This window comes from Alligator mississippiensis, chromosome 3, assembly GCF_030867095.1.
Source record: "Alligator mississippiensis isolate rAllMis1 chromosome 3, rAllMis1, whole genome shotgun sequence".
Lineage (NCBI taxonomy): Eukaryota > Metazoa > Chordata > Crocodylia > Alligatoridae > Alligator > Alligator mississippiensis.
Genome location: NC_081826.1, coordinates 266098291 through 266126038, shown reverse-complemented (window position 1 = coordinate 266126038; position 27748 = coordinate 266098291). Strand labels below are relative to the sequence as shown.

The 27748-nt window shown below is 43.7% G+C and overlaps 1 protein-coding gene across 3 annotated transcripts in view; it reads left to right on the top strand.

Annotated features, from left to right (window-relative positions):
• Positions 1 to 27748, top strand: part of RAB3C (RAB3C, member RAS oncogene family) — a 314561-nt gene that overhangs the window by 85625 nt on the left and 201188 nt on the right. The gene's annotated exons all lie outside the window — the stretch shown is intronic.

Sequence of the window (27748 nt, the reverse complement as noted above, 5' to 3'; positions counted from 1 at the left end):
GCTTTCAGACTTGCTACATTTTAGAGGTTAATGTATTTATTTTTCTTTTCTGCAAAGATTTCGGAGGTATGGCTTTAAGTGGGTATGTATGGGGGGGTGTGCGTGTGTATATTTTCACACATCAGCACACATATATACTTCAGGGTGAGTGAGACAGATATCTTTAAATACTATTCATGTCCCAAAGGGTTTACCTCAATTGAAAAGCAATTTTTCATTCAGTGTTGTTGAATTGCCTGAGGCTAAATTAACACCTACTCTTATCACCCACATCTTTCACTCTGAAATAAAGGCAAGAATTTTAGAAATAAGTATAAAAACTTGGGAGAGATCTTATATTTATGGCAGCACTCTAGTGTTGGGCAACACTGGGCGCATCTACATGTGCCCCTACAGTGCCATTGTTACTACACTTTTGGAAGTACTAAATGATGGCACAGTAACAGCCTGTATTATGCTGTGCTGGCAGTGCATGGTTATTTTTAGCTGCTATGTCACTATAACAATGCACTATAGTGATGGAGTGCATTGCTGTGGTGACAGCTGTGGCCTCAAGGTTTGCGCCTGCTGGTGCTACACTATGACGACATAGTGGGCACGTCTACATGAGATGCTAACGTGAAAATCAAGTGCCAAGATCAGATTACAGCCATATAGTAGTAGGTTTGGAGCAACCTTGGAGTATTTCTCCAAGATTGAAAAGGGAATGTTTATCTACCTCTAAAGCGGTTCAAGCTTAGCAGGTTAGACTAATCTGCAAAGATTCAATCAAGTCAGGCTCAGGATTTTTGAATGTCTGTCCCTAGCCAAAGGGACACACAAGACTGAGATGCAGATGGGTCAGAGAATCAGAGACAGCTTTTGTTTTTAGTATGAGTTGTATGTGTTTTATCTTACATCATTTGTAAATTAATGACCATTGGAGTACTTTGGACAGGGCTCAAGTAGTACAAATAACATCAAAGATACAGATGCCTCATGATGGAACAATGTTATCTGTTCAGGAGCCTTCTTTAGCTAGATGCCACTGATGAGATAGTACCAGTGGTTAATATCATTGGGACAGTTTGTTTTTTTTCAATTAGAGCCAGGCTGCTGCATTTTAACCCTCAATTTCACTCTCCTATAAGGAAAAAGAACATTGAAGGAGTTGCTGATTCATTTCTTCCCTCTTTAAACTTCAAAGCCATGCTAATTAAGAAACTGGCAAGATCAAGGACTTAAATATGTATGAGCAGCTTCATGATGCTCTATTTATGACCTTGATGGACACAGTAAGTTGCAAAAACACCCATGGCATGAGTTTTGCCTGTCAGCAGCTAGGGGTGCAGGGCCCCAGAACTTCCCTGCACCAATCTCCTTGACAGCTGGCGGGCGTCATGTCCTCAGCAGAGGCCATCATCCCTGCAGCTGTCACCCTGCTGCACCTTAACACACACAGGGTCACCCATGTCACGAGTTTTGCTTGTCCGCAGCTTGGGGTGCAGTTCCCCACAAGCCCCTGAACTGATCTTCTTGAAACTTGGCAGACTTTGTGGCCTTGGTAAGAGCTACCACCCCTGCAGTTTTCACCCCCTGTGGTGTAACACAGACGTGACAGCCCCTGAACTGATCTTCTTGAAACTTGGCAGGCTTTGTGGCCTCAGCAGAGGCTACCATCCCTGCAGTTTTCACCCCACCTATGTTGTAACGCCTAGACGTGACATTAGTTTTGCTTTCAAGAATTCGGGGTGCAGTTTCCCCCAAGCCCCTGCACTGATCTTGAAACTTGGCAGACTTCATGCTCTCTGTAGAGTCTACCAAGCCTGAAAATTTCATCCAAATTGGACAAAAAACAACCAAGTTATAGATATTTTATTGTTTCCCCATTATACCCTATGGCCAAATCTCTGAGGCGGCTCCAAAGCGCTTCGGAAGCTCCGAACCGCTTCGGGAAGCCTAATGAAGCCAGCGCTTCGACCCGGACATCCTGCTTCCAACCCCGAAGCGTCTGAAGCTTCTCCGGATCTGAAGCTCTGTCCAAAGCCTCACACAGGCCTACCACTCATCCAGTCTTTGTGGGTGGAATCCTGTTCCCAGGCAAGTCTACTTTTCAGAAAAGTGCTTGCAGTAAGTAGTAGGCCCTCAGACCCGTAAGGAGAATCAGTGAAGTCGACAGGGTCTACCTAGACATGGGAATCGACTCACATGAATCTACATTTTTACATTCCACAGCTTACTGCCTCTTAAGGGGCTTCCAGATGAGGTGAAATGTTTCCTTTTTTTCAAATGACCACAAAAGCTGTTAAGTGACTTTAAAGGACTAGCTCCTGAACTATCATTCTGCTTTCAGTTTATTCTAATTTATTTTAAATCTTTTGGAAATGGATTTATGTTGCTACTTTCAAGTTGACTAAACAGAGATTTTTCTTGAGGTATGGGACCCTCATATCATCACATGAGCCTAAAGAACCTCAGGGCCAGAGCTGAGGGAGAAAACTGTGAAATTAACTCCTTTGCTTTTTCTAGTTTTCCATGAACGGAATAGGAGTTTTGGTTTTATTAATATGACTTAGTGAAAAGGTATGTAATTAATTCCCCCAGTGGTGAATTCTGCTCACCAATCTTTCTGTGGGATTTGTTTATAGTTGTCAGAGAGCACGGCAATGCCTGTTTTTATTCTTTTCTCTGTCAATCACCTAATCTGTAATTCAATTGTCTTTTTTTTTTTTTAATTTTGCATTAGCAATTTTAGGAGTATTTTTTCTAATAGCCATGCATTTGCCTGGAGTATAAATGAGGATTTTACAGCAATTTATTATCCAATAAAACTTATGTAAATGAGATGCTATACTAATAATTTAAAGTTTCTCTTTTCCTGTCTTTAGCAGCTCTTGTCAGGTCTCTCTTCTTTGCCTCATTTCTAAATGATTACTGGGTCTTTACAGAATTTCAAGAGGAAAGTTACAACTTTTATTTCTGTGATTCCTTACAAAACACCTCTTATCGCAAGTCCCAGCAAGCTATTCAACAGTGTGAAACTATCAGGCATGACTCTGACATCAATGGGTAGATATGCTAGGAGCTACATTAAATATTTTTGGATTTTCCATATTATACTAAGATTTATGACTAAATCTGCTATTTTTTCATTGGGTTCCTGCAGCAATAAAATCAGTTACAACTGAAAGCCCTAGTTTATTCACTTTGGTCCTGATTTGTCAGCCCTCATGATTTTTCTCTCTTACCTAAATCACTTCCCCTGTAGACAAGGGTGTGTGAATGAGGGTTATATGAATAAGAGTTTCTTATGTAAGTAAGGGTTGCAGGGTCAGTTAACACATTAGATACTTATTTGGGTTCTGCAGTCACCTGGGTTCAGTCTAGCGATACACGTACACATTTTGCTATCTAATTGTCTCACTGAGACATGGCTAAATGCATTTCTTCCCATTTAACAATTAATTCCCTGTGGCAGATGCCTTTTTCTCAAATCACATTGTGTTCCATGTGACTGTAACACATGCAGTTAATTATGCCTCAGGATCTGGAAATATTATTACTACCACTTAGAGTAGAACAGAATCCTTCATTAGTTACACGCAGCTACCTATGACCATTACAACATTTATTTTGCATGTCCTCTGTTGTTAGATCCAGGTTTGAGGACATGTCAGGAATAATCAGCAGTAAGAAAATGAACATTTCATGAAAATTCTTTTGTCATTACTTTAAAAAAAGAAATGGAATATAAAAAAAATTAGAAATAGCAATTTCTGAATTTCATTTTTCTGGTCTATCTATAGATATTTGACCATGCCTGATGAGGAAGTGTCTAAATAGTTTTTGCTTGAAAGAAGTAGTTAAGTTGGCTATTTAATGTACTCCATTACTTCAAGTGACAGTCCCTAAAATTTTTTTATGGGTGCATACAGACATTCAGGGAGGCATGTGGGAGGTTAGATAGAATTAAAAATAGCCACCTGATCTAAGTTAAGTTGGGAGATGCTAGTTTAGGGGAGTTGCGGGGGTGGGGGGGAGAAATCAACGGGGCAGGCAGGGTCTATGATATGGATCAGGAGGGCAGGCGGGGCCTATGGAGAGGGCTGAGGTGATGGGGTCTATTTCCCTGACAGCCCAGGACCAGGCTGTTTTTTTAACTTCCCAACCTCCCATCCCCAGATGAACAACCTCCCCATCCTGCCTCTCCCTCCCCCCACCTCAGCTTACTTCCTCAGCTCCCAGCATTGGTGAACACTGATAAAACTGGCACTGGGAGTGGTCTGTGGGCTTGGGGGGGGGGGGTTGGTGGGCTCAAGGCAGAAGCGGGGCTGGCTGGTCTGTGGGAGGGGGAGGCATCATCCATCTTGGAGTGGGGGGAATAGCCAGGTGGGCTAGAAATATTTTGGTGCCAGGAGGGTAAGTAGGAAAACCGCAGCCCTGGGTCAGGGGCCAGCGGTGAGCTTTCCCAGCCCTGGGGCTATGCTGGGAACTGTACAGAAGTTCAGGACAGTTAGATCAGTCAAAAAATGGCCAACCCCAACTAAGACTACCTCAGAGGTAGGATTAATTTGGATTGGGTCCGCCAATTTTAGACCTAACTGTCCTGAACTTCTGTACAGATTGATCCAACTAGTGCAAGGTCCACACCTGGGCAAACTAAGTTAGATCTGGTGGCCATTTTTAATATGATTTAACATCCCCCTAACCTTCCCAAATGTCTACACCTACCCTATGGCATTGTAGTTCTCTCTGAGTTCCCTGTATATTCCTATTTTGTTGTCATTTCTCTTTATTTTGAAAACACAAGTCTGGAATGTGTGCTCTTTTCAGAAAACACGACAGAAGTGTAAGTGTTTTGAATCTGTGCACATAAGCTGTGAGAATTTCTGGTCAAAAGAAAAGTAACAACAAAAAATATTTTGTACTTGTATTTCCATCAATGTTATCTTCATCAAAACTCTTTTTTCAGCTATGAACCTGACTTGGAAAAACTGGAAGAAGGGGAGAAATATTTTTTTTCACAAAATAATACTCTATATTTTCAGACTTACGATGCACTCAGGAATTCAGCCACAAAGAGAGACCATTGTATGTCAAGGGAGATACAATTCAGTCAAGGACATACATCCTTACTGGGTGACTAGAGGGACATAAGGGGTCTCATACGATCATTTCCATGAGGCCCCATGGTGGCTTTGGTGCTTGCAGTCATTAATATTGATTTGACTGAAAGAAAAATATTGTGCTTTAGGAGTGTTGAGGTGAAACTTTTTTTTAATCTAAAATTTTCAGAACATCTTATTTTAGTATTTTGACTTTGCCTGTTGATTCAGCATAAAACACGTATCAACACAGTAGAGTCTCCCACAGGAGGACTGAAATTCTGCTTTTTAGGGTTGTTGCTGTTGTTTTTAAATTTGCTCTACTATTGATTCCTGATCATGAGGCTAAATTAAATCAGTGGAGCTGTACCCATTTCCACCGGTAAAAATTAATTTCCTTCTCATATGCGCAGAGTTGGTTTCAAGCCATTCAGGACTCATGCAGGCTCAAATGTTTCGAGTTACCCTGTGCAATAATTTATTATCATGCTTCATTTATACTTAACATAGTCACATTGTTTTAATCGTCTTAAACTAATGGCTAATGCTTCTATGAGTTAGGATAAATTGGCTGGGGCGAAGATGAACTACAGAGAGGGCTGTGAGGTGATAGAATATGGGAGGGAAGTATTGTCTCAGAGAAGATAAGGGATTCAAGAACAGGGAGATGTAGCTTCAGCTGAGAGGGTGTGGCCTTTACAAGCCAGTAGTCAAAAAATAGTAGATGGGAGAAGAAGTGAAGAGAAAGTAGCTCGGCTTGCTAACTCATGAAGCAAATTTCCTGCAGCATCTCTGGCTAGGAAAGCCCAGAGGAAGACAGCATAATAGCAAGGAATGGGAAAACTGGGAAGAGATGCCTATTAAGGACCAGCAGGTGAACTAAAATGGGACTGCAGACACAACAGTGCTGATCTTCCATTTCTTTCTGAAACTCACACACCTGTATATTTCAGATTTCAAACACCGCCTTACCCAATCCCACTTCTTCTTGTCAGTACCCTGTGACCTTTTTTGGGCAAGATGATGATTTTTTCTCCATAGCAAATGTTTCATAAAGCACAGTATGACACCAGTTTAGCCTTAACACTCTCACGCACGACAGGAGAAGTAACAAAGAACATGAGGAAGAACTCTAAATCTATGCTTCTTTGAGGCTTTAAGTGAGAAAAGGGAGTGGAAACCTGAAGCTTGGGAGAATTGGCCTCAGCTGTGAGGAAAGAGAAGTTGTTGACCTCATCTTCAATTTGTAGTGTGAAGCACAGAAACTTCTTGTGACTTGTCGAGGATCAGAGGGCAAATCTGTCATTCCTCAGCTTTCCATTTTGCTCTCTTGACCCTGTCTCCTTGCATTTCCTTTCACAGAGACTCTGTAAAGTAATCAGCATATTGTTTTCCTGTGTGATTGCTAATGAGCTTATTAAAAACTTCATTACAAAATTATAATTCTATGTGATTTTGTCTTCTATTATGCAGGGCCATTAATTACCTTAAAGCACTTAAAAAATACTGCAACCTAACCCTTGTGATGTAACAACATTCCACTGTTAATTCCAAGTGGGGTATACCCAACCTTAATTTGGTAGTGAATGAACTGGCTCTCTGGCTAGCTTGGAGATACTTTATAATATTTTGTTTAGGGTGAATTCCCCTCCTGTGTAGAAGGTCATCACAAAGAGTACACTAAGTCAGGGCCAGTGTTGCCAAACATGGTCCCTCAAAAATCAGGAGACTTCTTAAACTGTTTTTTTTTATTTGCATTTAAGTATTAATACGTTAAAACAGAGATTCTCAACCAGAGTGATGCAGCACTCCATGGTGCCTTGAGATCTTTTCAAGGGTGCCAGAGAGTGCCACACAATGTTAGCTTGGTTAGATGTGCAAATATGATTCACAAGATAAACACCGAGACTTCACACAGGAATCCACAGTGTTGAAAACATTCTGACCTGTTGTGGTCTTTCCAAGTTCTCTGGGACAGAAGAATTGCTCTATTATTTTTTTGAGTTAAAAATGAGTGAAAACTAAGAGCTGGCATTTTCTAAGGGGTGTCTCCAGTCTGTAAAGCCTGAAGCCTAAAAAAAAAGAGGAAAAAATGTGGAAAAGCTTTAAATATACTTCAGTAATCTTATTTTATCCTAAGCCTTCTTTTTTTTTGCAGCCAAGAGGACCAGAAAATTACATTTTAGTTTAAAGCACATATTCTCCTGCAAGCTTCTGATTTCAGGAGCTGGGGCTTTAAGAACTCCACCTATTAGACTTTGCTGAGGGTGAACTCCCCTCCTGTGTAAAAGATCAGTAATAAAACTGAAGTTAGCAAAAATATAGGCCTTATGTAAGCTAAGTATCTCTAGCTAAGCTCATAAGCTTAGATTTCTGTTCAGGTAGTACAGCAAAAGCTATTATGGGTGAGAGCAGATGAGTGTACACATGCAGTTTATGGTACCTCAAAGCTGTTTGAGGTGCTGCAAACTGTACATAGTGCATGTGCAAGTGTTTGCTGCAATGCTGATTTGCAGCATGGTGCCAAAATTTGACACTGGGAGATCCACAGTGTCATGGCACACATGGCAGCAGCATGCACTGCCAGAAATGGGGCCTGGCAGTCCAGAGCCATACTCTGGCTGTCATCCAGGCTGTGTGTGGCTGGAGCAGTGTCATCGCTGCAACCCCAGGAGGCCCCCAGGACCCAGGTAAGGCTTCTGGGGCCAACCCAGGTTCTGGCCCCAGCCTCCCCTACCCCACCTGGAAAAATTTGTCAGGCACCAGAGCATGTGTGTAGGGGCATGCCCTGGGGCACACAGCAGCAGCACAAATATATGCCTCTGCTATTTGTGCTATGGCAAATGTATGCCCCTGCATGTGGGGATATGTCCTATATATCTTCACCCAAATACAGCAAACAACAGTTTTTACAGCTTTCTCAGTAACTCAGAAAGATGCCAATATAAGAAACAGGCATACTTCTCCTTCAAAATACAGAGAAATAATTTTCCCTCAAAATGTTAGTATGTATGTTTGAATTTGCATGTTTGAGTTTGCATTATGTTTTGATTTATTACTTTACTTGCACTCACTGTATGGTAAATATCCAGTGGCTGTATGGTAAATATCCAGTGGCTTTGTTTAGTTCAGTTATTGTAAGGCAATACTGGGAGGCTCATGGTGACAGGAATTGGGTGGGCCCTGGTTGATGTATCAATAGGATGAATTATTGCCTTAGTGAATTAATTATTTACACATAAGAATGGTGTAAACTTCAAACATTAGTGAAGAATTCATGAAGCTATTCCTTGGTCAGTTATTCAAGGACATGTTCTTATAAACAGGCAAGGTTCTTTGAGTAGATGTGATGTCTTTTATTAGACCAACTGAGTAGTTGGAAAAAAGTTGTTAGCAAACTTTCAGGCGCAATCATCCTTCTTCAGGCATAGGAAGTCTCTGCTGTTCTGAGACTCCAAGGAATGAGAGAAACTAAAAGTGTGAGAGGAGTCACAAAAGTGTAGCTTCTCTCATTCCTTGGAGTCTCAGAACAGGGTGGCACATGTGGCAGTAGAGTGCACCACCCAAAACTGGAGCCTGGCCAGCTGGAGCCACACTCTGGCTGCTGGCCAGGTTCCCTGCGGCTGGATCATCATGGCTGCAGCTGCTCAAGGCCCCAAGGACCCCACTTATGCATCTGGGACCAGCTCAGGTGCTGGCTGCAGCCTCCTCTATGCCACGTGCTAGAGCATGCATGCATGGGTACTCCCTGGGGACATGTAGTAGTGGCACATATTGAAAGGGTAATTTAAGCCTATTTTATCAAAGAAAATTTATAATAATTCCTTTCAAAGCAATATGATATTGGAGTTTTTTTATTTTAAAATGGATTATACACTTGTCATAGTCATCTACGCAGAGCTGTAAGGAATTTGGGGGTAATATATAACTAGTGCAAAAGGTCTCAAGTATGACTCTCAGGACACTGGATTCACTTGGCAGAGGCATATGTTCATTGCTTCATTATGACAATTTTCTCTTCATGTTGGCATGCTTCTTCATCAGCTGCAGAGAGCAGCAGCATGTACTCTGAGGCAGATATGGAGTACTTTGATCTTTCTAGGGAAGTCAGTCCATGCCACAAGTTTTTAAGTAGTAGGCTAGAAGTTCAGCTAGCAGAAATCCATGTAGCTGCATTGGCTTGGCTTCATCTGGGTTACTTTGAGTTACCCTGATTTAAACCAGGAGTGAATCTGTCCCCATACCCATAAGTAAACTCGCTAAAAAAGTTTGGAGCACAGTCCTTCTTTCTCATGGGTTACCTTTGAGGAGCCTCCAAAGTTATGAGCTGAAAAGTTGGTACTTCCATTTGATACAAAATTTTTCCCCCAGAAACTTAGCATCATAGCTATGCTATTGGGGTTTCCAAATTTGGAACACTTCAGATTTGGATAGAATTTCCCATTGGCTTAGTTATTTTAGGGCATAGTAATTTGATTTGAGAAAAGGGTATAAAGTAGGTCAATGAAAAGAATTGCCCAACAGCTCAAATAAACACATTAAGAAAACATTATAAGGCTATAATAAATGTATGCAGTCAATTATATTGAAATATATTTCCTTTTGTACAATGTATTTGCCTTGTCCCTTTTAAGGGAGTTTAATAGTTGTTATGACTTTACTCATTTGGTTAAATGCAACTGACAAATGTCCTAATGCCAGAATATGGTGTGCCTGCCATCTTTAAACTACAGTCAAAATTTCCTAAAAAGGATCATCAATGTAATTTAGTCACAGCTGTTTCCAGTTACAGGCATTAGCTGGTGTAATAAGATGTGGTGGTGACATACTGCATGGGCTAGCAATATGGTTTCTGCTCATTGTTCTTCGTGGTTGATACTGCATGCTTTTGTATTTTGCTGAGGGGCACCAGAGGAGGAATTGTTTGAACTGAATGATCAGGCATATATTGCCATGGACAATCAGTTTTGCTGATCTAACACAAATACTGTCATCAGAGAAGCTAATAATGAAAGCACTAAATGTTGTTGACTTCTCTGTGTCCTGACACTACTTGTAGAATCCTAATTCATTAACACCTGCTCCTATTAGAAAGTTGCAATTGAATCCCAACAGCCTTTTCTTTGCCAGTTGTCATTTTCCAGTGTGTTAGAGATTTGTTCAAAGCTGCAATATTTTGTTTCCATAGTAAATATGAACCATGGTAAATATGAGACATGTAAGAGAACATTCAGATTCTAATGTTGATACATGGATGTGGCTCCAATTGATGTCACTGAGACTTATACTCATAAATTGTGTCCCCCTTAGTTACATATCTTGATAACACCAAATAACTAATGGCTAAATCTTCCTTTGCTAGTAAGACATCTCCAATCTAGTCCCTGATTTTCTTAGGTTACTGTGACATTCTACAGGAAGAACAGGGAAACATTCTACTTTACTGGTGCAGATGCCAGCACCCTTTAATTTCAAAGGGGAACACACATGCCTCTGGAGGTGCATTCTGCATCCCAGTGTGATAGGGAGAAAGTTTTTGAAAGCAAAACATTTCACAGATTAAAAAACAACAACAGAAGAGGGAAGTTAATGGTCATTTATGAAAAAAATCTTCCTCATAAACTTTCACTGGCATGCACAGGGAAAACTCTAATTATGCAAAAGCTAAAGCAATTTTATGTGCATTAGAGTAGAAACCTGAATCTGAGCTGACTTTAAAGAGTGAATTTTATATATTGCATACCATAAAGCAAGGGGCCACCCTTTCAGCGCATGCTATACAGTGTAATTTGAATCTTTCTCAAAAACAATCGGTAGCCTGAAGGTACTTATTTTTCTTGATTATTTTCTATTATATAAATGTCTGGGATTAATGCTGCTTTTCTGTAAAAGTGTGACATCTTAGTAAAACTGTCTTTGTTGATGTAACCAGGCATAAAATATCAGATGAATTATTTGGTACTTGGGTACAAATATACTAGAAGAAGAGTGGTTTGTTCTTTTTTTATTTAGCCACTGTCAGCAGCATGAGGAAGCAATTAAGATCTACTGAAGCCTTAGCTTTCCAGTGTAGGAGTTCTAGTTATGCTAGGTCATAGTTATGATAAGCTATAGTTAAATGAAGGGTTTTTGAACCCGACAGCTTGCTTAATAATTATTTTCCAACTATTTGGTTTGGTCTAATAAAAGATATCAGATTCACCCAAGGAACCTTGTCTGCCTATGTCCTTAGACCAACACGGCTACAACCTACACCCCTGTATAGTTAAATCAAGGCATTGCAATTTAGGAGTTTGGGAGTAGCAGGCTTTACTGATTGCCAAGTTACCTGGTAAAAAAGGCAGTGAGCAAAAATCTGATTCAAGAATAGCAAAAATAGTAGCTGAACAACTTGAGACTTGTAAAGTAAGAATTCACTACCAAAGTAAAGATAACAGAGGTGACCAAAGTTGGCAAGGGATGAGCTGCCCATGTCAGCACTTGGCAAACAGACAACTAAAAAGAAACATCTTGACAGAGAGAGAAATACAAGTTAGCATGGGATGGGGCATTTTATCTATAAGTATGGGGGCTGCAAGACTCACTTCTTGTTGTGACTTTGGTGAGTGTGGGCTGCATGTTGTGACAGGAGCAAGCTTTCATGCCCGGTGCAAACACCAGCCTGCCCCTGTCTATAGATCACCCACCCGCCTCTCTCATCTGCCATGCCTTGATGTAATAATATTGATGTAATAATTAAGTGGGAGGCTGTCCATTATACACCCTGATATTGAGGGGCTATCCACAGCTTCATACCACCCCTACACTGCAGCCCAAGCCTCGCAGACGGCATCTCAGGCAGCCAACTCAACCATCCTCTTAGCCCATTAGCTGTGGCCACTTCTCTGGTCCTTCAACTTCCCTTTAAGTCCTGGTCCTATACCAGGCCAGTCAGGACCCCAAGCTTCTTTGCTGTATATGGGCATCCATTGCAGTGGACCTCTGGCCCTTTTGACCCCTATCTGGGTCCTGACCCCAGCATTGACCAGTCAAGTCCCTCAGGTTAGGTCTAAGACACCTGCCTGCATTCAGGGATCAGGGTCCCCCATTACTGGTTCAGGTGCTTCACAAAGTGTGCCTGGCTCTGCAGGGTCACTTACCCCAGCAGGCTCAGACACTTCAAAAAGGTTACCTGGCCTCCCCTGGATTAGATGGTTTATATAACGCACCCAAAGGTGAGGGCTAGGGTTAAGTCACCCCTACCCACCTTTCACTGGGGTGGTAACTGGCCTGGAATTTTCCTGGGGTTCCCACACCACTGGGAGCCCTACCAGACCACCTACTCCCAGCAGGGTGCAGTTTTAGGTCATGCCCAGGACCAGAGCCTGCTGCTCCTAGAGAAAAATGTTCCCATACAGCAACTCAGTCAGGCAGGGTTTCTTGCCTACCTTCCAGCAGCAAACTGTTCGTGTTGATATAGGCAGCCAGAGTTCTAAAATGGCCACTGCAGTCAAACACCTGCTGGTTTCCTGATCTAGTCCTTAAAGTGGCAGGCACTACTGGTCCCCTGCCACACACGTACCACATCGTTACCATTGTTTCTGGGCAGTTCTGCTAAGATGGGCTGATTGCTACATAGGCAAGCTAACATACTGGCCTAAGAGACAATAAATCTCTCTGAGCTTTCACCACTGAACATGAATCTGAGTTCTTAAAGTGTTGCAGACAGGCTCCAGGAGGCTGGTTGCAGGCAGTGGCCTTGTTAGAGCGCACAGACCCAAGCAGCTGGAACACCAAGAGCAACAGCAAGCTTGAGGCCAGCCAAGAACACTCCCACCCATGCATCAGAACAACATTCAGGTGCTCATAATCAGATCTCTTTCTCTCTCTGTCTCTCTCATATACATGTGCATACACACATAAAGATGGCATTGTAGTTTAATGCAGATCTTAAGAACATTTTAGTGCATAGGAAATTGAACACCTCCCCCCACCCCCCCCAGATTTCTGATCCCTGACTCCAAGTTGCAGCAAGAGAAGTTTAGGTTGTATATTAGGAAAAACTTTCTCACCAGCAGGGTGGTGAAGCACTGGAATGGGTTGCCTAGAGGGGTGGTGGAATCTCCATCCTCAGAGGTTTTTAAGGCCTGACCTGACAAAGGCCTGGTTAGACTGATCTAGTTGGGGCTGGTCCTGCTTTGACCAGAGAGTTGGACTACATGACCTCTTGAGGTCCCTTCTATTAGCATTGGATTTATGACCCAGATACCTTGTTCTGGGCAGACCTAAACCCTCAAACCGACCATGACCTCTCCATTTAATAATAGGCAAATTTGATTGATACACAGTGATAGCAGATACGAATAATGCAATAATTCTATATCTACCAGTCTTAGACCTATCGTCAGAGGGAAGGTATGTCTGGCCAGTATGAGAGCTTCATTCTGAGGTTCTCTCTTGAATATCAGATGTGAACAGCCTGGAGGTCAAGGCCGAGTCCCCACCCTGCCGCCAGTGGGGTGGGTGAGACATGCTGGCAGTGTGCCCTCTGTCCATCGTGGCCTCAAGTTCCCCTCTTGGGGACCCTTTGCTGCTCTGAAATCCCTCCTTTTCTATTCTTTCTCCCCCTCTGATGACTCTTTGTCCTCATGCCCTGGCATCAGGCAGCTTTTCTGGGGCAGGGAGCAATTTCCCTCCCCCTGCTGCCTAGCGGTCCGCAAGCACATTTGCTCCCAGTCAGGGGTCTACATGTGCATTACTGCGCAATTACTAATCTCAAGTAAATTTGATACTTAATTTGCAGGTAGCAAATTTACTCATGTTTAGAGCCAATCACTGCACAGTAAGCATCTGCACATGTAGATGCGGACACTTGCTGCACAGTAATTAGCTCTATTGTGCAGGAAAGCATGTTGTGTAGATGCACCCATGGACACCCTGGGCAGAGGCTAAAGAATAGGTCCATTCCTTTTGCCTTCTGCACATTGAATAACTTATACTAACTACGTCCATTACCTTTGTTTTGGCAATTGTGCTTGCGCAGCCTTGGTTTTTTGTAATGGGTTTCTGTGGATCTTCAACTTTTGTCTCATGGAAGGAGTGCATTATGTCCCAAACTTGTCTTGCTCCTGCTATTGGGTTTCTTTCCTTTGTCTCCCTCCAAGATCTTTCTACTTCTGTCCTCCCCTCCCCCGCCCTGCCCCCAAACGTCCCTACACATTTCTCTATACCCTCTGTACCAGTACAGTCTGAGGCAATAATTATTTTCTTCATTAGTAACTGGCTTTTCCATTCCAGTTTGGTTCTGAGACTCAGATTGAATATTTATAAATAAGATCAGAGTTAGTTGAGTCCAAACTGGGATTGCATGACAAAATAATGGAAAGTTGCCAGCCTTGTAAATTACATTGGGTTTTAGGGAAGAGTGATGAACCCAGGACCTCTCTGTTTAATTAAAACTAGCATTTAGACATAGTCTTATTGGCAGAATAAGGCAAGAAATAAGATCCTGTAGTCAGCAGGCAGTCTCTTAACTCTTCTTTGAGATATATCCACATGAATCAATGTAGTTGTATGTAGAAATATCCAAACTATCTCTCAACAAGCTAGCTTGGGTACAAGAAATAGTGTATCTGCATTAGTTTTGTCACTACCTGGCTGTTCAGCAGGGCTGGTTAGCCTGCACAGATCACTGCATTAACAGGGCTTGACTGCTTCTGGTACCTAAGCTATTTTTACAAAACACCATCATGTGGCATGTAGATAGATATGTCCTAAGTTTGGAGTCACCTCTCTGTACTGGAGTTCACATGTTGGATTGGCAGGGTGCAAGTGTCACATTGGTGTTTGGGCCTGAGGGAGCCTGCATTGATGTGGCCTGCATATCAAAGGCCAAATTCTGCTCTCAGTTGTATTCATGCTAATTTCTGACATCTGGGAAATGGTAACAACAATGTTTATCCTCTTATGTAAATGATTTGGGGCTATGAAATGAGAAGTTAGCACAATAGCCAAATATTATAATAATTAAGTTGATAATAGTTTTAGCAATTGATTTGCATTCTAGTAGTAGAGTAGAATTTGACCAGGAGGAGCTGGATGATATAAATTACACCAACTTAAGCCAAGCTAACTCTACAAAATTGTGCTTATGATAAGGTTTGAAGAGATCAAACCTCATAGTTAATGGAGCTGTGCCAATAAACCCCCTTGTTTGGACACAACTGTGCCAACAAAAAGGGGCTTCGGTTAGCTTAATTTATATCAGGGTCATGGTATAGCTATATCAGCAGAAAAACCCTTCTGTTTTTATGTATTGCATCTTCACTCACTATAGTTGAAAAGACTGAAGTGGAGACAAGTCTTTAGATCCCCTTTAACTCGCTTGTAGCCTAACCTCTGAAACTTGTATAAATGTACATAGTGGGCACATCTATACATGCTGTTATTGTGCATGAATAAACTGTGGATCTTATTGATCTGCAGTTTATCACTCCCAGGTGTGCCATTTGAATGTGCACCCAGGAGCAATTTAATCATGCACAGAACATGCATGTAGTTTATTAATGTACAGCACATGGAGCTGAGTTGGAGAAGACCCCACTGGCAAGGGGCCCCAGGAGTCAGCCTGCCAGCCCGGGGCTGCTCCTTCCAGCTCAACATGCTGTGGAGGGACTGGCTGGGGCATGAGGGAACTTCAATGCAGGACTAGCTCCCAGGCAGGCCCTGCACTGAAGCACCCTTGTGTCCCAGCCAGCTCCTCTAGTGTCTACGTAGGCACTGCTGCAGAGTAAATTAGTTTACTCCAGCCTAATAGGGGTGCACATGTAGATGCCAAGACATTTACTGCACAGACAATTAGTCAACTCTACAGTAAACGTCTTGTGTAGACATGCCCAATGTATAAACAGGTTGTGGCATATAAACTTTTCCACAAAATATTTTCCTTTACTAGATTCGTCTACTCCTTCTGGAATGTGGTGAATGATCTAAATCTCCTGTTTTTGCTCCCAAACAGAATGACTAAAAATATATTATCAGAAGGCAAGCATTGTGCAGTAAATACCTTTGTTTGCAGATGAGTGGAGTGTTTCCCAGCATTCATATTCCAAATAATGCAAAAGTGAAGAAAAGGGGATGTAAAGTTCATAGGAATGTTCACTGACTCCATGCTAGGTCCTCATCCCTATTATTACTGCAGTACAGTATTCCAATTATAAATCGACTCACATTTTCGATTTGAATTTTAGGAAAAAAGAGCCTTTTCACCTGTAAATGACAGTATTTTACACTAACCTGGTCAGCATTTCTGTGAAGGTTACATGTAGCTTAATTGTCAGTAACCCAATTATAGATCAACCCTTCATAGACAGAGTACAAATGTTGTAGTTCTTTTTGAAGGAAAGTAAGGGTGACTTACAAGAAGAACAATGCAGTAAATGAGAATTTTGGATTTGATTGTAATTATAGCAGGACTGCATGAAGTAACTGCTCAACTAGGCCCCAGTCTTGAAGGCTGGGCAGGACACTGATTAGCACAGCAGGGTACTGATAATACTGTTTATCACCCTTAACTAAGTGGCTGTCACCCCATTAAGAAGATATCAGAGGGACATTACCAGGTAGCTGTTGATTCAGCAGGACCATAGCCAGCATGTGGTCTGCTAACTAATAAACAGACACCTCTCAGCAAGGCATAGGGCAGGCTTGTCCAACATACGGCCTGCGGGCTGCCATGCGGCCCACCAAGCCATTTTATCTGGTCCAGGGCAGTGGCAGCGCCACCACCGTGGAGCCCGGGGTGGCGGCGGCGTGGGGTGCAGAGCGTGGGGTGGCGGTGGTGGCGCGGAGGGCGGAGCTGCAGTGGTGGCGATGGTGGGGCCGCAGCGGTGGCGGCGGCGCGGAGCGTGGAATGCGGAGCTGGGGCCATGGTGGCAGCGGGGGGGCCATGGTGGTGGCACAGAGCATGGAGTGTGGAGCCACTGTTGTGGAGCGCGGGGCAGTGGCAGCAGCGTGGAATGCGGAGCCACCACTGCGGAGTGCGGAGCGATGGTAGCGGCGGTGGCGGGGCCGCGGCGGCAGCGGCAGCGGCAGGGCTGCGGCGAGGCAGGCAGGGCTGGCCCGCGGGCCCCAGCTGGCAGCGAGGGGAGGAGAGCTGCTTACCCCTGTGGGGCCCAGGGGAGCTTCCCCGCATGGGAGGGCAAGCAGCGGCCGCTGGCACTGCCGGCCCATGCCTGCCTCCTCACCCACCTGCTTCAAGCCAGCCTGCTGCCCTGCCCTGCCCTGCCTTGCCCCACAGCAAGGCGGTGCCTGCTCACTCCCCTGGCCAGTCTCCCTCCAGGCACTGTGGCTCTCCAGGCCCAGTTGCCTGCGCGCGAGGCCCCGAAGGGACCACTTCTCATGTGCTGCTGGGGACAGGAGGAGGAGCCCGGCCAGGTCTGCACCAGCCAGCAGAAGCGGCAGCGGAGCTGCGTGCCACTCAGGACGGGACAAGCCTGCACCAGTCAGTCCCAAGCAGCACATGGCTCCGCCGCCGTTTTTGCTGGCCGGTGCAGACCTGGTCGGCCTCCTCCCTTCCACAGCAGCACATGGGAAGCTGGTATCAGCTGCATGGTGCTTTTCCTGGCTGGTGCCAACCCGGTTCTGCCCAGGCGGGTCTTGCAGCACCATGTCAACCCGGGCATGGCACCGTCAGGCCGGGCGGGCCCCAGGTTAACCCCGGCCTGGCCCTGCGGCTTCTCCAGCACCAGGTCAACCCGGTTGTAGCCAAGCAGCTCCTGCAGCACCATGTCAACCCGGGCATGCATGCCATGTCAACCAGCACCACGTCAACCCCTGCAACTTCATTGGTGTCAAAGGTCACGTGACATCACTTCCTGATATGATACCACTTCCTGTGACGTCTTTGAATATGGCTCGCCGGCACCCACTGGGTGATAAAAAGTTTGTTATCCGGCCCCACGTTCAAAAAGGTTAGACACCCCTGGCATAGGGGAAGAGGTTATTCCTGTTTAGGAGGGAGTGGCTCCAGCCTCTTGAGCTGCAGTAGGGAGCAGAGGGGAGGGGCCAGCTTAATGGCATGATAAACACTGAGTTAGGGGTGATAAACACTGTTATCAATGCCCTGCTGGGCTAATCAGAGACTGGCTATGCCCCTCACTCAGCTCAGCTCTGTGGAAGGGAGGGATGGTCTAGTGCCCCTGGCTTCCAGCCTGAGCCACTGCAGGCATGTGCTTGCAAAGATTGAATCAATTCAGGCTCAGGCTTTTTGAATGTCTGTGCCTAGCTGAAATGTTTAACAGGTGAGCTGACTGCTGTGCCCACACAGAGCCCCACTGCAGCAGTCTTCTTGCTTTCAGTGCACTGCACACTCAGGGCCTTGGTTTCCTTCACCACGTAGCTCTGTCACTGTGTAAAACAGGATCTTTTTATGAAGTATTTTCTAACTTCCTATCCCTCCCATGCTGAAATACTTGTCAATTAATTATGCACAATAAAATCTACCTAATATAGATTACAAGTATAAACCTAGTTTTAAAGAAGTGTTTGATGACTTCATGGTTGTTTGCTGATGGTCCTTTATGGTTATGAAGGAAGGTGGTGATGTCCTACGTGCAGATAGGAAATGTAGATGCAATTCCAGCTACATCACTTTATTTCCTTTGAGATTTTGAGCAATCTGATTTCCCTCTGTTTCAGTTCACCCATATTTAGTTGTATTTACATTGCTTTGGAAAGAGTGTTAAGATCTGTAGATGATGCATCGTTCGTCTCGCAAGAGATCCTGTTATTGTTGTCTTTAGCATCCACAGAAAGTTCAGTTCAATTCTTCAGGTGAGTTTGCATGAGGGTGCTGAGTTTTTAAGGGAATCCTTTTTATGTTAACTGAATTTGGGGTTCCAACTTTTCTTAAACAAGGCAAATACTGGAGAGCAGCAATTCATCTTATAATCAAAGGACAGTGAAATGTTGATGGTAATAAAGAAATTTTGGAATTCATTTTGGGAGGAGCAAGAAAATGTGGAGACGGAGGAGAGGAAAGGACTTATTGTGTCATGAACACCTCCCTGATGTTGTTTTCAGCATTAGAAATAGAAGATTCATGTGGAGAATTTTTTGATTAGGCTTATGTCTCTAACATGTTACTCAGGAGTGAATCTTTCATGATGCTGTGTACAGTGCAAGATTAATTTAATTTCAGACACACTTTTTGTGAAGCAATTTGTGAGACAGGTTGGTCACAAGATTAATCAATTTCAATTTAATTTATTCTTGAGAACCAAGCATATTCACCTGTTTAAAATGTTTGCCAAGAGAATCCCAGTGTGACAGAAATTTGTATGGAGGTGTTATGCTTGCAGCAAGCAGCAGTCAAATGCAATCAGACAAAATTGCAATCAAAACCTTTGATTGCATGAGTGTCCCTGAAGCAAGGGTATTTAATTTTTTTTTTCAGATTGTAAGATCTGCTCTGTTATGATGTTGCCTGAGTGATTTTTAGTTGATTTGAAAGCAACTTGAGAGTGGATTTTTCTTGTGCCTTTGTTCAATTATGAAAGCGATTTTTTAAAATTAAAAGTATGAAGCTTTTTCTTTTTGCTTGGGTTTCTGATATATATTGGGTAATTTTCATTTTACCTTAATTTTAAAATAGATTTCCTCTTTATAATTTTTACCACCGGTTTCTGAAACATTGCTCAGTGTGCCTTTGTCTTCACTTACAAATATACAAATATACTGTGTTCAGCTATACTTCATGCTGGCAGTTGGTGCCAGCAACTGGTCATTTTTCTTGGGCAGACCAGTCTTTAGTGGCATTCCATTGCCTCCACCATTGCATTTGCTCAAGAACACCTGCAATGCAGGTTGGTGATACTTTGTATCTGGTCTTCTGACCTAGTAATGTTTTCTGCAGCAACACTTACTTGTTCATAACGTGAGGAAGCATTCTCAATGTACAGTTAAATAGATATCCTTTTACTTTAATGCTTTCTCTTTCATAAGCATCTTGAATAGCCTCTCTGTCACCTCCATTCTCTGTCCACAAAACATCTTCCCAGGTGGCACTGCCATAGTGAAAAATCAACCTACATAGATTTATAATAACAGCTTGGAACTCCTGACCCCTATTTCTTGCTTGAAACTGGCAGATCTCTGCATGTTGTCTCTTTCCACCCCATGAATGTTCCACCCTTTTATGAATGTTAATAAAATGCCACAGTCCTTCCTGGAATATTTATCAAACTCCCCCTCACACAGACATGTAAAGAAGGTGTATGAACACGCATTTCTGGCATAAGTATGCTTGTTAAATGAACAGGCTAATTTGTACACACATTCCTGTTTCATCCCAAAGACACATGAAATGAAATTTCCTGCTTGAACATTTGTACAAGCAAAAGCTGTTTACGTGAATAAAGTGTGTGTTGGGAGGGGGGGTGGGGAGAGCAGTTGAATTTTACTGAGATTTGCAACTTATTCAAGAGTAATTTTTTTTCCATAATTGTCCATGTCTGCTATCTGCTAATAATTAGGGCAAATCTTTATAAAAGTGCATACCTAGAACACATTTCATTTAATCAAAGATAATAGTCCAGTAAAAAAATAATATTTGGGTTTATTTTCCCACTGAGATTAAATAACTTTTCCATGGGATAGGTATCTCTCAATGGATGGGAAGCTTGTAGAAAATAGTGGCCTAGTTCTGGCAGAGATTAAGTTATAATTACTTGCTTGTATTCATGCAGTGGATCCAGTGAATTGGAAGCAGCTGATATTGAAACTGCTGCGATACATGAGAATATATGTTTCAGTGAAGAACTGAGTCACTTCCTTTCACACCGCTGAATTGAGATAAAATAAAACAGAAATGTACCAAAAGAGTTCATGGAAATATGCTGAGGTTTGAAAGATAGTCCAGTTCTGGTTCCAAACACTTGGCTGATATGTTATCTCTTGATGCAAATAGCTCTGCTGCCCTATCTCTCTGATTATTGCTTTCCCTCCTTGTTGTATGGGGCATGGAAAGAGGGTCTCCATTAAGCTAGTACTCCTTGCCTTGCTCTCTCTGTCTAGGAAAAAAAATACCTTTGAGGAGAATCATCATCATCACCATCATCCTTTGTTATGGTAACAGGAGTTTTACAATTAACCTCAATGTAGCCAGGATCTCATCCTTGATCCTGAGGGATGAAGGATAAGAAAGATCCCTTTGGATCTTATTTAATTTGGTACGGAAAAAAAAATCCCACTAGTATACCTGGTGGAGATACATAGGAGATTCAAGAAAAGGGATTTTAGGAGACAGCCTTGCTCTTCAGCATCCATAGGGGATGTAAGCCCCTAGGTCCCATACATTTATCTAGGCAAAGAAGCATTAAAGAAAATGGGTTCAGTGCTTATAGAACTCACTAGTTGTCTACTCTGAGTGCAGACAGAAGTAACACTTAAAACATTCCAAGAATGTCACTGCTTGGGAACCAGTTCACAATTGTCCCTAGACAGAAGTGTCTGCACATACACTGTTAAGGTTCTAAGTAGAAATGGCACCTTTTAGGGGTTACATTGGTGCCAAAACACCAACAGTGGATGGTGAAGTATCCAGGCCATCAAGTCTTCCAGTGCCTGGAGTTTCCTCAGGATTCCACTAGAGGGGGAGGAAGATCTGGATTGACTAGTCACCAAAAAAAGAGAAGGCATCATGGCTCACAATTGTAAGTCCTGCTCCCTTTTCTCATGAAATGAAATAAAAAGAGCCTGTTTGAGTTTAATAAAGGACATAATCAGACCTCAATAAAAATCTGTGTGGCAGTACCTTGACAGGGGATACACAGATGTGTGTGTGAGCAGGCAGTCTGGACCCTGTCATAGGAAATGGAGCTCACTTGGTGGGATCCCAGGCTCATTTGGGGTAGGAGTGGGAGTGGAAGGTTTGCCAGGTGCTGGAGGTGGTTGCGTGGCCTTCTGGTTGTGTTTCCTGGGGGGGCTTGGTGCTCTCGTGTCCCCTAAGTTCTCTGTGGCTTTTCAACTGCTGTATTGAAAAGTGGTTTGTCCACTTCAACTCCCTGCTAGAGCCCTGTGCTCTGGGGTTTGCAGGCTAATTTGGGGTAGGAGTGAGAGTCAAATTAACTTCATGTTGCCAGGGGACTGGGAGGGGACTGAGTGGTCCCCTATTAGGATGGCCCTACCATCTCCACCCATACATCAAATTAGCCTGCAAAAAAAAAATGAACCTGCTAGAACTGGATTTCAAGTGGCAAAATCACAAGCCTTTGCAATTCTAGTTAACTGTGATCAAAACTACTGTAAATTACACTGATTAAGTATCTGAAAAGCTACTGAGTGGTTGTACCAACATGTCGTCCAACTTACTATAGTCCTACAATGAATACCTGGCTGTCACAAAGTGATTTCCATTTTTTTTTAATTTAAAACTGTTGGAGACTCCAGATTTATTTTTTGTCTAAAATAGTTCACTAAAAATAGAACTGTGAGCAAAAGTACATAATTCTACTTGTGATCAGACACCTTGAATTGTTCATTCTTATTTACTCATTGTGGCGTCTGTAGTAGGCGTGGTGAGTACTGCACCGTCCCCCTTTACTGGAGCACCCTGTCAACTTTCCTACCACGACTTGTTGTTAATGTGTAAAAGGAGAGGTTCAGTGGTGTTCCTCTTCTTAGGTGACCCAGTGATGGGGGTACTCATGTTCGTGCCGTGATGTTCCTTGGGGCTCCGCCTCCACTACACCCTGTCCACTTGCCAGCCACTCGGGTGTTGGTTTCGTTGTTCCGCTATTCCCTGTAAGCCCCTTTTCTAAGGGGTCAGGTGTCAGCTTCGGCACCAGTCAATTGCCTGGATGTTAAGACAGCTGGAGCCCCAGTCCCTGGTGCCAGAGGGCTGGGCTCCCATTGTCTGGTATCCTTCTCTCTTCAGGTGAGAGAGACACCCCTCTACTCTTTTAATTTCAGGCAGCTGGGGATTGATCTTCCCCAGCCCAGTGCAGGATGCTGCTCCCCCCTGCTCCGGGAGCAGGCACAGCGCCAGCTGCAATGCTCCTGCCAGCCTCCAGAATCACCACCTGCCTTGCGAGCTCCCTGCTGGCTCGCTCCATCCCTCTCCTCCCCTGTCGGCTTCTGGCGGGGTTTTTAAACTTCCCACTCAGTGTCCCCAGCTGCCGCAATTAGCCCGTCACTCCCCTGCCTCAGGAGCAGCTGTTTAAAGAGCCGGCATAATGCCAGCTCGCACAGCCACGGCTCTAGCTCTTGCTCTGGCTCCGGCTCCAGCTCCGGCCACGCTCCAGGAGGTAAGTTTCCTGGAGCGTGGGGGGGCCTGTTTGTTCTCCGCTGGGACTCTTGGGGTTTCCTCCAGCCCCCTTGGTGCCTGTGGGGGCTTCTTGCTGCCACACTCATATGTACTCTCTCTTCTTTTCTTTTTTCTTTTAGTTGAATTGTGAAGTCTCTGCACTTGTGCAGTGGCAATTTCTAATTGTTTCTAATTTCTTTGTCATTTGGTCATTTTACAAATTTGGCCAAATTCTTCCCTCATTTCCACTAGTGCATCCCTCTTTGGTCCTTTGTCCTACAGTCTCTCCATGATCAGAGCTCCCTATGGCTATAAAAGATGGGCTTGAATATCAGTGGTCTCCAATATAGGCTTCTGTGTATGCAGAAATAGAGAGTATAGGGTGAGGCTTAAAATTTGCTTGAAGGGAATGATTGAAGAATAGGACCATCACTGCTGAGGGTGTTAATACATTACGTTTTACTGTTTTATATTTTCTGTATTGTACTCTCCAATCGTTTGGAGTTTACGTTGATCATAGAATTAGTCAAGTAACCACAGTTGCTCTAACCAGACAGCTTCTTTTTAATCTTTTTCCTTCCTAAGCAGGCTAGTGATACTGATATAGATGTAAACATGTAAAATGCACATTTTTTTATCTAAGAAATGGCTAGAGCATTAGTCCAGATGCCTTTTTTTCATTCATGGAAGGAACTGCCGTAGAGAACCAGGATGTTACAAAAGCTTTAATTATCATGACTTCAGGATCACAACTTTAGTACTTGGGTGAGTGGTTTCAAGCAAATGATCAAACCAAAGATAAACTCTACAGAGTTTATGATTTCTCTATAGAGAAATCAGCTCAGACTAACCCAAGGATTTAGAGTTGGATCCAGCAGGGATTCAAGTCAGTTGAAGGACTTCAGTTGACTATAGCTGGAATTAGATCAGCAGGCCTTGGAAGTCCAGCACCACATTAAAAAGCCACAGGAGTGCCTAGCACTTTGGATGACATGCATCTTCTGTCTGACATTGCTAAGGAATGAGGGTGCAAGTTTTGGGAGTATTGCTACTGATTAAGGCCAGATTTTCACACTAAAAATTCTATCTCCCGCCCTGCACAAAGGAGGGTTTTGACACACTTTTACTTACCCTTGCACACCTGTGCAAGACAGAACCTGACTGTCAACTAGACTTCTTGAAAGCAAATACATAGAATTTTGGATGTAATAGTATGACGATTGCATAATTCTCAGAGGTCGATAAGATAATTGGATGTGACAGTCTCTCTTAAAAGTGTCCTTGTTTTATTACTATAGTAAACAAGAGGTTCTTACAAGTACAGATCATGTTGCTTCTAGAATGCAAAATCCATTTGCTGTCTAATTCTCCATTTAAGCGTCAGTCCAGCTATTGTTGCTCATGAGTTCCCATCTACAGATGCTATCACAGTTTGTTAGCAAAGAAATCCCAGTTTCTGTAGGCATTAAAGGGCTGTGCTAGAAATCAAATCAAGTCAGCAAGTAAAATGAAGGGAGACAGAAGTGAAACAATTCTGTGGGAGAAACCCCATTTTATTGTATAGGCTTATGAATTATTTAAATGCCCTCTGAATTTTCAAGCCTTTCCGTTCAGCAGCAAGTTTCTTAAGAGTTGTTAGTATTTCCATTATAATCCAGTGCAGTTGGATTTGGCCCATGGAGACACTGAATCCGATTGATAGAGTCACAGGGATTTGCCTCTGCATGGGGGACTGAGCAGCTGGAAGCTGCATCTTGTACCATTTCCCCTTGTGCCTCCCCCCCCAGGCTGTGGTGCAAGCACAGCTTCCAGCCAGACAAGAGCTGTGCTAAGACCGGCCTGGCCAGCAGGAAAAAGCAGGAGCAGCATAGAAACAGCTTCCAGCTGCTCAGCCCTGAGGCAACTCCTTGCTGTTCAGCCCTAACATGGGCACAAGCAGAATCAAAGCCCTGTGGCTCCCAAAGTTCAAGACTCTCTCTTCCTAGCTGAGTGCTGTGACCAGTACGCTGCAGTTACATTCTCTTGTCCTGATCCCATACATCTTCTCTGCCTAATGGTGTATCTTCAACAGGAGAGGTAAAGAGTAGCTCCATCCCAGAACAGCTATGGCTTCATGATGGGAAGAGTGAGCCTCCTTTTCCCAATTCTTGGAGGAGTGCTGTAACCACTAGGATACTGCCAGGATAGCAGTCTTCAAATATCAAAAGGCCTCTGGAGTTATTTAGAACAGTTATGGGCCTCAAGCTGTTAGGAAGAGTCTGCTCTCTGGATTTGAAGTAGACAGAGGTGCCTGCTTGCAGCCCTCTTAGGAGCTGGAGTTCTGGAGATGGGAGTGAATTCAGAGCCACACCTATATTTAAAGTAGTACTTTCATGTTTTGCTCTAGGTAGCTCTCTGCTTGGTATGCTGGGGAGTGGGGGTGTTGATCACACCTTTAGGGTACTGATTTCTCTCTGGCTAAGTGTAGACATTCAAAAAGCTGAAGCCTGCATTGATTCAATCTTTGCAGGTTAGTCTAACCTATGTAGATTGAACCAACAAGCAAGTGAACAGATATTCACCTTTGATATTGGGACTGCAGCCACATGCCTGCAGTGGTTCAGGTTAGAAGCCAGGGGGTGCTAAAGTGACCTCTCCCTTCCCTTCAGCAGTGGCTAAAAGGCTGGAGGGAAGCTGAGCTGAGGGAGGGTGTGGCCAGGCCCCGGCAGGCTGAGTATAACCGGGGAGGGGTTTAAACCCCCACCCTGGCCTGTGGGGACTCTAGGGAAACGGCCCTTGCCAAGCTTCCCCCCAGTTGGTGGGGGGCGTGGCCAGTCAGTGCCCTGGGCAGTGCCTCAGGTGAAGGGAGGGGGAGGGAAGGGAATTAACCCCCCCTGCCTGCCTTCTCCCACCTGCCTAACTTTTTCCCCCTGCTCACGGCTTAGTACGGCCCAGGACCCCAAGAGTCCCCTTTTCAGCCAGCATGAATTCACAAGCAGCCAACATGGATTTATTAACAACAAATCATGCCAAACAAACTGGATTTCCACCTTCAGCAAAGTAACTAGAGCAAAAGCTCTGCTATCCAGCACCCATGGGGAATGAGGAGTGCCGGATAAGCAAATATGTCAGTTACCTGAGAAGCGCGAACAGGTGTTTTTGCCTGTTCGGATCGCCGCCCCTTCCTGGAGTCAGCAGGCTGCTTTGCCTCGGGCTGTGGTCCAAAGTCAGCCGAAGTGAGACTAGGTAAAACCAGAAGTGGGACTCCGGTTTCACTTTTACTGCGTCGATTGGCATGCCAGTTAATGGAGCATGCCAGTTAATAAAGTGTTGGATAACACAGCTTTTACTGTAGTTGGGTAGATGAAAGGAATGCAGTGAGTACAGTGTATCTGGACTTCAGCAAGGCTTTTGACAGCCCCACATAATCATCTCATAAACAAATTGGAGAAATGTGGGGTATTATAAGGTGGATTAGACTGGCTCAATTTCCACAAGCAAAGGGCAAATATAAATGGATTTATATCAGTATGGCAGAAGGTTTCCAGTGAAATCTCACAGGGATCTGTCCTAGGTTCAACCCATTGATAATTTGGACGTTGGAAAAAAGAGCTTTTTGAGCAAATTTGAAGATGACACAAAACTGGAAGGATCACAAACATTGCAGGCCAAGAGCGCAATTCAGAAGGATCTTGACAGATTGGAAAGCTGGGGTGGAGCTAACAGTGATATAAAATGCAAGATGCTGCACCAATGGCTTGAAGTTGTAACAAAGTTGGTTTAAATTGGATATAAGGAAAAACTTCTTCACTGTTAGAACAGGTAGGCAGTGGAATAGAGTGCCTGGGGAAGTTGTGGATTTTACATCATTGGAGGTATTTAAGGGGTAGGATAAGCATTACTCAGGGATGATCTATGTATAGCTGTGTCTGTACTCTACAATGGGTATTCCCCATGCTTCTTGGCATTGCTGGTTGCCAACTGGTGGCTGGGAAGGATTTTTTTCCCCCTCCTGCTGCTGTGTGTGTCAGGGTTTTTCTTTTTCTTTTCTTTTTGTTTTGATTTTGCCTTCCTCAGAAGCATTTAATGTCAACTGCAGCTAAGGTGGGGAATATTGACTGGAACATGCCAGTGTTCCTGCTTTCCTGGATAGAGCGTCTTGCCCCTCCACTGAACATAGTCAGATTGGTACAAACTGGGCTCAGACTAAATAAACTCTGGAGGTCCCGTATGGTCATACTTTTCTATGATTCTATACTTACATTTTGACAGACTCTAGGAGTGGCTTACATCAAGATCAAGTTGCAGCCTTGCATCCAACATATGAAGTTCTTCCTGTACTTCTATTTGGCTTCTTAGGGTAAAGGTGAAAAATTTCTCACACACGTACTATCCAAAAGTC